Below are 12416 nucleotides of genomic sequence, written 5' to 3'. Positions count from 1 at the left end.
TATTTACGGATTCTTTACCTCTGTCATGTTAATTTTTCAAAGGCGCGAATTGATTGAATAGTTTGGTTTTATTGTCTCAATCTGATTAATTTTATTTATTTAATATTTACTGGATTACAAATTATGTCGGACACAATAAAGAAAAAATTAAAAGACAAGAAATTATGTGTCGCTGTATTACATGACGATGCACAACCTTTTGATATGGTATGGCACAAAGATTCCAACAGAGTTTTTAAGCTAAAGCAGAAAGATACTTTAATTAAAATTTAAAAATATATTAAAAAAGTATCGCAGTGTTTTACTTGAGGTCCAGTTCTGCATTTTCTATATATTTTCATGGGTCAGCCTATAGATAGATAGATAGATAGATAGATGGTTTATTGGTAATACATCAATACAAAAGTATTTTTTACAAGTCAAAGATAAAATATGTCAATATAGTTAATAAACACATAAATATAAACACAAAACATAAATACAGTGTTTTAAAACAATTACAACAAATTAAAATTGGAGGTGAAATACTCCTCATACGTAAAAAAGGCATTCACTATAAGGTAACTCTTAATTTTCGCCTTAAACTGATAAAAATTAAGAGTTTTTATTCTAGCTGGCACTAAGTTATAGAATTTTATGGCTAAATACCTTGAACCATTTCTGGATCTCTCAAGACGGCTAAATTCTGGTATAAGATTATTATTAAATCTGGTGGGATACTTGTGAAAATCTACATGCGCATTGTATTGACTAAGATTTTCTTTAATGTGCAACAGACACTGCATAATATATACACAAGGTAAAGTCAAAATTTGTAAAGCTCTAAAGGAGTTTCTACAATCTGCTCTATAACAGAGCCCAGAGATAATACGAACACACTTTCTTTGTTGTGCAAACACTTTATCAATGTGACAAGAGTGACCCCAGGAGAGAATAGCATATGTCAGATGAGAATGAAAATTACTATGATGGGCTGTATAGTTTCCCTGGAAGTCACCTGTACAAGGTTCCTAAAGAGAAAAAGTTGTCGGGAAAGCTTTTTCGATAGAATAACTATATGTTCTTCCCAGGTTAATCCTGCATCCAAATATATCCCCAGAAACTTCGCTCCGGTTACACATTGTGGTAGAGCAGCGTTTTCAACGCAAGTGTTATTTCTTAGAGTAAAATTAACACTTTGTGATTTAGAGTTGTTCAAAGAAAGACGGTTAGTTAAAAACCAATTGAATAAATTTTTTTCAGATGTTTGGTAATCAAGGATGTCGAATTCAGAAGGGTGATAGCTTGTATAGAAAGTAGTGTCATCAGCAAATAAAACAGTGTTAACTGTTTCATTTTGAGAGTACACTAGATCATTAATATAGATAAGAAATAATACTGGACCCAAAACCGAGCCTTGAGGGACACCAAACAACAGAGATTGTTTTTGAGAATCACACTGGTTGAAGTGAACATATTGATCACGATTTGATAGATATGAATCAATTAGTTAAATAGCATCACTATGAAAATAATAATAAGGAAGTTTTCTACGCAAAATACTATGTGTGACACAATCGAAAGCCTTAGTAAGATCTAAAAACGATGCAAGAGTATTAAGATATTTTTCAAACCCTTCCAAAACATTACTAGTGAAATGATCAATAGCTAAAGTTGTTGTTTTATTTTTTCGGAAGCTGTACTGGTTTATGGCAAACAGTTTATTAGATTCAAAATGTAGAATAACTTGATTTTTTAAAATTCGTTCATAAACTTTTGATAAAATGGGCAACAAAGAAATGGGTCGATAGTTGTTAATCGATAATCGGTCGATAATCATCAATAGAGCCTTTATTCTTAAACAGAGGTACTACCTTTGCAGTTTTGAAAACTTGAGGATAAGTATTACAAGATATTGATTGATTTATTAAAGTTGTTAGAGGTTGAACAATTATATCTTTTATTGTTTTAATAATTTTTGTCAGGATCTTTGCTGTTACTATTTTTTATTTCTGTAATAGCTAAGTCAACTTCACTAAAGTTCACTGGCTGAAAGCTAAAACACGGGATATTTTTCTGTGGTATACATTTTAAATAGTCATCAAGAGTTAGCTGAGGAACCTCAAGTTCATTTATTACTCTCTCAGCAGTTGAGCAGAAGTGGCTATTAAAACTATCTGCATTGAGTTTAGAATTATCAGTGAAGAAAACATTTTTATGTTTGTTACCATTAATTAGTTTCCACATTTAGGTTTTCTTAATTAATGGTGACCTTCATGGAACTATATGCTTCAGGCATTTTTGATTTGTGTACCATACATTGGACTTAAGGAAATGATACAGCTAACATTTTATGTAAATCATCAGGGGTTGTTTGCGGTTTAAGACGTGTGACATGCAGAGACACAAATTTTGGAACGGACTCCACCGACTTTTCCATCTCGTTTCCACCAATTAAATATTGACGTCTACGTTTACGACGATTCTGAGTCGACCACTCATCTCTCTTAATTTCACCATCAGTTTCTTTTAAATTTTGCATATCTAAATTTTTTTGTTGATTAACGGCATCGTGAATAGCGCGGCTAACATCTTTCTTGTTAAATATATGAGTTTTATTATTGTTTACAATTTGGTTGTTATCAGCTGTTTTAAATTGACTTTTAACCTCACCAGTATTATCACTAATGACAGTCAGGCCAGGTGAAGGGGACTTCGAATGATTGGGTTTTGCCTATAGCAGAATAGGCATATTTTCTAATGGTACTGTCGTGTTAACTGTAGGAAATGATGGACGTGATAGTCCGTAAAAATAAGACGATTGAGACAGTCACAACATATAGCCAATCACAATAAAGTCAATTTTCTCAGAACAATCCAAACATCATATCTTTTCATATACAACCTCTGGTTCATCAGGGAATTTTCTTCTTTGTTTATTTGCTAACAACTATTTGTTGTACAAAATATTTAACTTAGAATTAATTTGTAATTCTATTATATTGAACTTTGTCTTTGAACATTAGTAAAATGTTTGTATTTTGAGAACGATTTCGGAAGTGGAAATTGAAACGTCAATAAACGTATTTTAACCTTTAATTGTGACTTATTCCCATTTAAATAGTAATTAAATTTTATTATTTATAGAAACAACTAAATGTTTTTCAATATTTTCGGTCTTAAAACTATGTCTTCGATCACTTAAAATTAATTTGTACATTGAAAACGAACGTTCGACATCGACAGATGTAATTGGAGCATAATCTGGCATAATTTGAAATTTCTCGGAAAATGTCCCATTCAAAACTTTAGCAACATTAGATAAAAACGAAAAACCTTTATTCTTGTCGAAAACATTTTTTTTTTTTTTTTTTAATAATTGACCGTTACTTCCAGGTGCCGATTTAATTTTCGTCTTTAAATTATCTATTAATTTTACTGACTCACATAAATTTATCTCTTATTTTTCTAATAAGGTAATTGTGGTAACTATTAATTTATAATTGTCATTGATATAAGCGAGTTCCTGTTTCAATTTGGGATTTTTTAATATTTTTTTTGCTTCTCGAATGGCTTCGGAAATATCATCATCAAATTCTGACATAACTCATTCTATTTCATTGCAGTGTTCAAAGTAAAAAAACTGCTTCGAGCCAGGTTTCCCACCTTGTAATTACTGGTTTAGGTGGCAAAGGGACATCGGAAAGTCTTTCTTTATATATTTGCACCCTCAACGGAGCCTTTACAAAAACTTTTTTTCATAAAATTTATTAAATTATTTACCAACGGAAACAGATTTTTTTATTTCTTCAGCAATTCTATTTACCCCGTGGGCTACACAAGTGCAATAAATTAAATTAGGATAAAAAATCTTTAAATTAACAGCAGCTTTTAACATATATGCCGCAACATCTGAAAGCATTAAAACTATTTTATTCACTGGTATAGCGTTGGGTAAAAAGAGATTTGTTAAACTTTCTTGTATAAATCGACTTATTGTTAAATTGTTTGTTTTTTTCCAATTCTTTAACGGCAACTAAATAAGGTTTTATCGCAAAGTTTTCGTTCAAAATTCCAATCATTAAATTAGCTATATACCTGCCGCATACATCTGTCGTTTCATCCACGATAATATACAAAAAATTGCCCTCTAACTTCCGCTTAATTTTTGAAATACATTCCATATAACATTTTTCCACAGTATGTTTTCTCAAAGTACTCTCGTCCGGTAAGGATTTATTAAGATATTTTTCGAAATAGCATTTAAAACTAATTAACTTTATATAGAGGAATGTTGGATGCAATCATCATCTGGCATAAATCAAATTTAAATGCGTCTTCCCTCCTTTTTTTTGAACTGGTTAAACTATCCCGCAGAGATATTTGGGCTAACTTAGAGGAATTTAATTTTTCCAAATTACGTTTATGAAGTGGGGTTCCACAATGCTAGTCAATAAAGTACTTTTTTCTACTTGAAATCTGAGAATTTAAAAAAAAATAATTAGAATTCTATAACCGCTTTAGAATTTAGTTATGTTGTGGGACGAGAAAAAATAAAACTTACCGCTTTGCCGCATGGTTTACAAAATGTTCCATCTCCTTCTAGAGAAAGTTCCGAATAAGGTGCGATCCATAGCCTTAATTTAGATGTCATCTTTTCACACAAATGTCTAAAACGTTTTAAAACGTGTTCTTTGCTTTTCGGTATACGCAACAAAACTAAACTAGGATATAGCAATTTGTGACTAAACTCTGATACAGTAACCGACTGTACAACTGATAATAAACTAATAAAGCTTAGGGATTTCCAAATAGTTAACCCTCAAGTCTCGATCAGGTACATTTTCCTAGAAATCTGTTATATAAACAAACCATTGATATTTTATTATTGATCCAAAATTTTATTATAGAATGGTTTAGTAATAGAATAATATCATGGGTAGTACCATAAAATTTAAAAAAAGGGACAAATAGGCGGAATTTACGAAAAAAGGCAAAAAGTGCAAAAAACAATTATAATAGGCAAAATAGGCAAAAAAGGCATTTTGCCTATAATCCGAGCTTTACTGATTATAATGAAAAGAAAGGTGGAGTGGATACATTTGACCAGATGTGTTCGAATATGAAAGGGGATCGTAAAACGACGAGATGGATTTGTGTAACTTCTATAATATGATAAATATTGCAAGTATCAATTCGTATGTTATTTACACCACAAACAAATTAAAAGCAAATAGAAAAGTTTTATTCCGATACGAATATCTCACTGAACCCTGGCTGAAAGAACGATTGTGTATTACAACTTTACGTCGAAATCTTAGCAAAATATTAAAGACGTCCTCAACATTTCCGAAGAAGTTAAATATCCGTTACCTAAAAAAAACAAAAGGCATGTTTCCATTATCCAAGTATGAAGAGGAGCATGACTATACTCGGTTCGCTATTCCCAGTCCTAACTGTCTAGTGAATTTAGTAATTATTTTTTTGCGAAGTTATTTACTTTTTGACAGACTAAATGTGGTTGTAAATTACTGTACAACCAAGCACACATGCTCATAGCCAATATTAATAGTAAACAAACTAAATAATAAATAAAATAGAACTTTGCGAATTACCGACAATAAATATTTATTTATCTGCACCATATAATAAATATTTATGTTAAATTATAACAACTAAAATATATTTTAAAGAGTTTATTACAGCTGCCGCCGTTTCTCGCAACCTAGCTTCCAACGCTTGCGATCGTTCCAGTCATCTACTTGTAGACCCCTATCTTCCATTGCACCTTTTACTTCTTGTCTCCACGATCTTCTTGGTCTTCTCTTTTTCCTGCGGTTGGTGGAGATCCACTGTAACATTCTCTTTGGCCATCGTTGATCATTCATCCTTTCTACATGGCCATACCATTTCAGCCTTTTGCATTCTATAGTTTCCAGGACGTCAATGTATATGCCCATATGCTCTCTGATTTCAGTATTCCGTACTCTATCTCTACTAGTGAGTTGGCAATGTCTTCTCCAATAATTAATTTACATTGCTTTTATTTTGGATGCGTCATTTTTATTTATTACCCAAAGCTCTGAACCATATGTAGCAATGCTTTCTATGATACTTTTGTATATCCTAATTTTTGTGTTTCGGGTGATGTGGTTATTCCAAAGTATACTATTCAGTTGACGTATTGCTGAATTTCCTTGACCAATTCTAGTAGCTATTTCTTTTGTATTCCGACCATTGTTTGTAATGTTTACACCGAGATATTTATAGCTATCAGTATTTTGAATTTGTTTGCTTCCTAGTTCTAAGTGCTTTCCTTCACCTCCCACTACTACGTACTCTGTTTTTGATGGATTAATTGATAAGCCCCACTTAGTATATTCTTCATCTATTTTTCGTAACATGTAGTGGATATCATCTTGATCTTCTGCAAGTATTACTTGGTCATCAGCAAAATGCAAGCTGTACAGTGTATGGTCTCCAATTTTAACACCCATAGGTTCACATTTTCTTTTTCAAATATCCAAAACCCCCTCCAAATAAATCTTAAAGAGTGTAGGTGCAATGCAGCAGCCTTGGCGAAATTCTTTGGTCACTTTTATCTTTTTTGTCACTTTTTGTCCAATCTTTATTACACTCGTCATATCATCGTACAACTCCCTTACAGTATTAATGTAAATCGGTGGAATATTCTTGTCTTCTAGCACCTGCCATAGCTTGGCTAATGGGACACTGTCATACGATTTTTGAAGATCAATAAATACCATATGTGTCTCCATATTATGTTCCAAACGCTTTTCTATTGTTTGTTTTAGGCAGAACACATTGTCTATACAAGAACGACCAGTACGAAAGCCACTCTGATCTTCAGCGTCTTCCCAACAATCTTCAATTCGGCTTTTAATTATCTTCCCGTAGACTCTACAGATTCAGTTAGTTACACTAAGCCCTAGGTAGTTCTTACAATCTTTTCTGTCGCCTTTATTTTTGTATAGATTGCTGATATATGCAGTTTTCCATTCTGGGGGTAGCTCTTCTCCTCTCAAGAATAAATTAAAAGTATAAGTCAATATCTGAAATACTTTTAGGGCCATATTTTTTCAGTTCAATGGGTACTCCCCCCGGTCCTGGACCCTTTCTATTTTTCATAGCGTTGGCGTGTTTTTTAATTTCTTCTGGTGTTATTTCAGTTTCTTCGCGGTAGGAAATATCATATTTTTGGTAGCCAATATCTTGGAATTCTGTTCGATCTTCTGTCAGCATTTGTTCATAATATTCGACCCATAATTCTGGGGCTATTAGAGTTACCCTACTGCATTATTTTTTAACAACTAAAATATATTTTTTAAATATATACTACCAAAAATTTGATGTGTTTAGTATACACTTCCACTATTTAGAATAATTCTTTTTTTTTAAACAAAGTAGTATGCAATAGTAGGATACTTTAGCTATTAATACTGAGAAGTAATAAACTCCTTAATTTATACAATATAATCTGGAGTTCCCATAAATTTCCATCTCAGTGGAGCAAATCTATTGTTATACCAATACTCAAGCCAAATAAGCCAACTATCTTTCCACAATCTTACAGGCCCATCTCTCTCACATGCACTATGTGTAAGCTAATGGAAAAAATGATCAACAAACGTCTTTTATGGTATTTTGAAAAACACAAGATTATTCCAAAGGAACAATCTGGCTACCAAAGACAGCGCTCCACAAGAGATAATCTGGTAATACTCCAAACCCGTATCTCCAACGCAATAAATTGCAAGCAAGATTTGATAGCAACTATCTTTGATATAGAAGGCGCATTTGATACATCTCTAGAAATTCAATTCTTGACAAACTTTTTGAATGTAACCTTACTGGCAACATATACGCATTTATCAAAAACTTCCTAACATCTAGATCGTTCAGGGTTTCTGTCAATAACTTTCTTTCTTCTCCACACATCCAACATGATGGAGTTCCTCAAGGTTCAGTTTTAAGTACATCCTTATTTATTCTTTCGATTAACAAGTTAAGTGAAAATATAGCACCACCAATCAAATGCCTATTATATGCCGATGACCTAATAATGTACTGTCATGGTAAATCCAACGCAACTACTAGTAAAATTCTACAATTAGGAGTAAATGACCTACAAAACAAAGTAACTTCTCTAGGACTTACCCTCTCCCACTCTAAATCCAAAGTAATTAAATTTAGCAGAAGAATGAGTTCTTTTGATCCTGAAATCATTATTAACAACTTCAAATTACCGGTTGTTGATAATTGCAAAATATTAGGGCTGATATTTGATTCAAGATTAACCTGGAAACAACATATACAGGAACTTAAAGGAGTTTGCCTAAAAAGGTTAAATATAATCAAAACACTCTCACATTATCATTGGGGCGCGGAAGAAACCAGGTTTACTTATCCGCTCCTGCTTATCCGTTTATATATCACTCCGATATGGGTACCATCCCATGTTGGTATTAGTGGTAACGAAAAAGCTGATTGCCTTGCCAAAAAAGCCGCATCATCCACGGACACCATTATGAATATACAAATTTGCAACGATCTCAAAGCTAGACTGAAGAAGCTAAATCTATCCACCTGGCAGACTCACTGGAATAATGTTACTTCAGCGCTGCATGAAATTAAACCCTCAGTGAACCTTCTTACCTTTATTTGGAAAAAATATGGCAATCATACGGAGATTGCGTATAGGACATACCCGTCTAACTCATGGCTACTTGATGACATCATCTCCACAACCAAAATGTCAGCACTGCAATACGACTCTCCGAATCAGGCATATACTTATCGAATGCCCTTTTTATGCCAAAATACGCCAACAACTCGATATCAGTACTACCTTCAAAGAGGTCCTAAACAGCACAGACCAAATCAACAAGGTTATCAAATTCCTCGAGAAAAGTCAACTGCTCAACAAAATATAAATGTTATATTATAAGTTTTTATTTTTTTCTCTTTATGTTAAATGTTTTTGTAAACTAATACTTTATGTTAAATGTTAACTACATTATTTTGTAATTAATATGATATTACCATGTAAATCGTAACTCGTGCTAATGACCATAGATGTCACATGCACGTTAATTTAAATTAAAAAAAAAAAAAAAAAAAAATACTGAGAAGTAGGAATTGTTGTGTTGTAGGTTTCCGACAATGAATCTGTCAAAATAAGCCCGAGCTAAGCAAATAGAGTTTACTACATATTCTGACCAATGCACAGGTAATATATACACAATGTGTGCAACCGAGTAGTGTAAATCGACTTATTCATATTTGTATCACTTACTAAGGTTACATTTTTTTCTAATTTTTTGTACTAAAAGTGTTTATAATTACATTTGTATTTTTTTTCAATTTTTTGTTAGATGTCGTAAAAATGAAGATAGTCCACTATAACTGACAGTAAATTATAGTCTACCTTTCTAAAGTTAATGTAAATTTAAAGAAAACACCGTTGTTAAAATAAAAATAGTATTGAATAAATATTTTTATCTCAACCTTATAGTATTGTATTTATATAAAACTATTAAAACTAAGTTTATTTTTCTACCAAACTTTCAAAAAAGTTCTTGAAGCAAACAGCTTAATTAACTGCTAACCAATCGTAAAACTAAGAGCTTTACTTTTAATTATTACCCCTTTTTCAACAAGAAGATAACTTTTTTCGCTTTTGGGGACAAAGGATAAGTGTCTGGCAGCCATTAGGAAAACAGCGCATTAAATTTTCGACATAAAAGGAGAAAGAGAAAAAAGCATAAGACTGATACGCCGTTAAGAAGCTTAGTGCAAGGAGGTGGAAAGAAGTTGGCGAGATTACTGGGTAGAAAAATAGCAGAGACCGTGTGTTGACATAACCGGGTAGAGGCCTTGCATCAGCTAATCGATGAAGAGTTCGTGATCATTTGGTTTACAAGAAATATTTTTGATATATTGGCAAATTTTTATTTTATCGAGAATATATATTGCAGAGTACAGAGTCAATAATGTCAGGACGATACGTTATGTATCTAAAACAAATACCTAATTTTATATTATTCCTATAATGGTATTAAATATACAGGGTGAGTCATAACTATTGGGACATGGACTAAGGACAGGTTATTTGGACCAAAATATGGCTATTGGGCCAAATATGCCTTAATAAAATGTTGCCGAGAAAAAAGATACAGGGTGTTAAAGTTAATTTTTGTTTTTCGTTTTTTGCTAATAATTTCTCTGTATATGTATAAATTGCTATCAAAATTGGCACAGAGGAATAATCTTAGACAAGAAATAGTATTTTATTTACAATTTTACGTTTTGTCATAGAGGGCGCCACGTGGACAATTCCTAATGATCAAATTGAGTCTATACTTTTTCTGATGAAACTTTTTATTAATTTTTATTAGAAAATATGACGTAAACATCATTTTACGTAAAATTGTTACTCTTGTTTAAACATGATAATTTCAACCGTTTTCGATAAAAACGCAGTCGAACTGCTTAGAGTCTTAAAAAAGGATTTTAAATATTATTTCATTTATGAAAAGTATGCTTTGGACTGTCAGATAATTGTTGTTGGTAGATGTCATTTGTTCAGAGTAAATTATTTTTGATGTGACAGTGTAGTGTAATGTTGCATTTTTTAAAAGTAATCATTACTTTTTTTGATTGAAATGCCTCGTCACAATCATTTTACTAACGAAGAAATGCGAGATATGATTTGCGTATACGCACAAGAAAATTTTTGCGGTCGCTCGGCAGCCAGAAGCTATAGAATGTTATACGCAAACAGAAGGCAACCAAATCACAAAACTTTTGCAAGATTATATCGTAGTTTAGGTGAAACTGGGGCATTTAACACTAAAAATCGGGGTGGTCGACCGAAACAAATCACACCTAATCAAGAAGATGAACTTTTGGTTCGAGTAGATGAAAATCCTGAAATAAGTTCACGACATCTATCAGCAGCAACAGGAGTAAGTCAGTCGTCTATTGTTAGAATTCTAAAAAAAGAGAACCTTCATCCTTATCACTTGACTCCTGTTCAAAATTTACTTTCAACAGATTTTCCACGACGGTTACAGTTTTGCCAACGTATTCTGAATAAACATCGCAATGACAGACACTTTATTAAGAATATTATGTTCACCGACAAAGCAACTTTTACCAGACGAGGGGTTTTTAATTGGCGAAATAGTCATTATTGGGAAGAAGAAAACCCGCATGCTATTAAACCTAGACATTTTTAGCATAAGTTTAAATTGAATATTTGGTGTGGCATTATAGGCGACCAACTACTAGGGCCTTATGTTCTTCCTCCGAATTTAAATTGAGATTCTTATTTATTCTTTTTGGAAAATACTCTTAGTGATATTTTAGATGATCTGTTACTGGATGTAAGAAAAAAAATATGGTTTATGCAGGATGGAGCGCCACCTCATTTTTCATTAGTTGTTAGAAATCATCTTAATGACGTATTTCCTCAACGATGGATTGGCGGAGGCAGTGATTTTCAATGGCCACCAAGAAGTCCTGAGTACAACCCGCTAGATTTTTATTTTTGGGGACATATGAAGTCCTTAGTTTATGCCAATGAAATTAATACACGAGACGAACTTTTGAGATACATTCAAAATGCAGATAATCTTATAAGGAAACAGTATAATATTTTTTTAACGTCCGAAAATCCTTTATAAAAAGATTTAGAAAAGGCATAGAAATCGGAGGAGACCATGTAGAACATTTAGTTTGAGGTTTGAGGTTTTGTGAGTTCTTTTAAGTTAAAGTGTGTTTAGTTTTGATTTATCGTCAAAACGGAAACCTTACGTTAGTTGCAACTTTGTTTATTAGTTTGGTATTTGATAGTGGAATTGTAAATAAAATACTATTTCTTGTTTAAGATTATTCCTCTGTGCCAATTTTGATAGCAATTTATAAATATACAGGGAAACTATTAGCAAAAAACGAAAAACAAAAATTAACTTTAACACCCTGTATCTTTTTTCTCAGCAACATTTTATTAAGGCATATTTGGCCCAATAGCCATATTTTGGTCCAAATAACCTGTCCTTAGTCTATGTCCCAATAGTTATGACTCACCCTGTATTATGTAAAAAGTAGATAGCATAAAATTAATAATAGTTATGTACTATTATACAGTGGAGTCCTAAAACATCAAAGAAAAAGAAGAGATATGATACAAAAAATTATCAAAAGAGAATAATCGACTTTGACTGAAACATAAATGAAAACATAATTTGAATTTATATAAATTTGCACCAAAAGTCACTAACTGTTCTAGAACTATATGAAATATCTGACTATAAACGCAATTGTCGCAATAAACGAAATTTTTTTTTTAAAACTCAATGAAGACCTTTCAAAAAACAAAAAAAGGAAACAGTTATAACCTCTGGTTTTCACCC

This window comes from Diabrotica undecimpunctata, chromosome 8 (assembly GCF_040954645.1).
Source record: "Diabrotica undecimpunctata isolate CICGRU chromosome 8, icDiaUnde3, whole genome shotgun sequence".
Classification (NCBI taxonomy): Eukaryota; Metazoa; Arthropoda; class Insecta; order Coleoptera; family Chrysomelidae; genus Diabrotica; species Diabrotica undecimpunctata.
Note: the sequence above shows the minus strand (reverse complement) of the source record.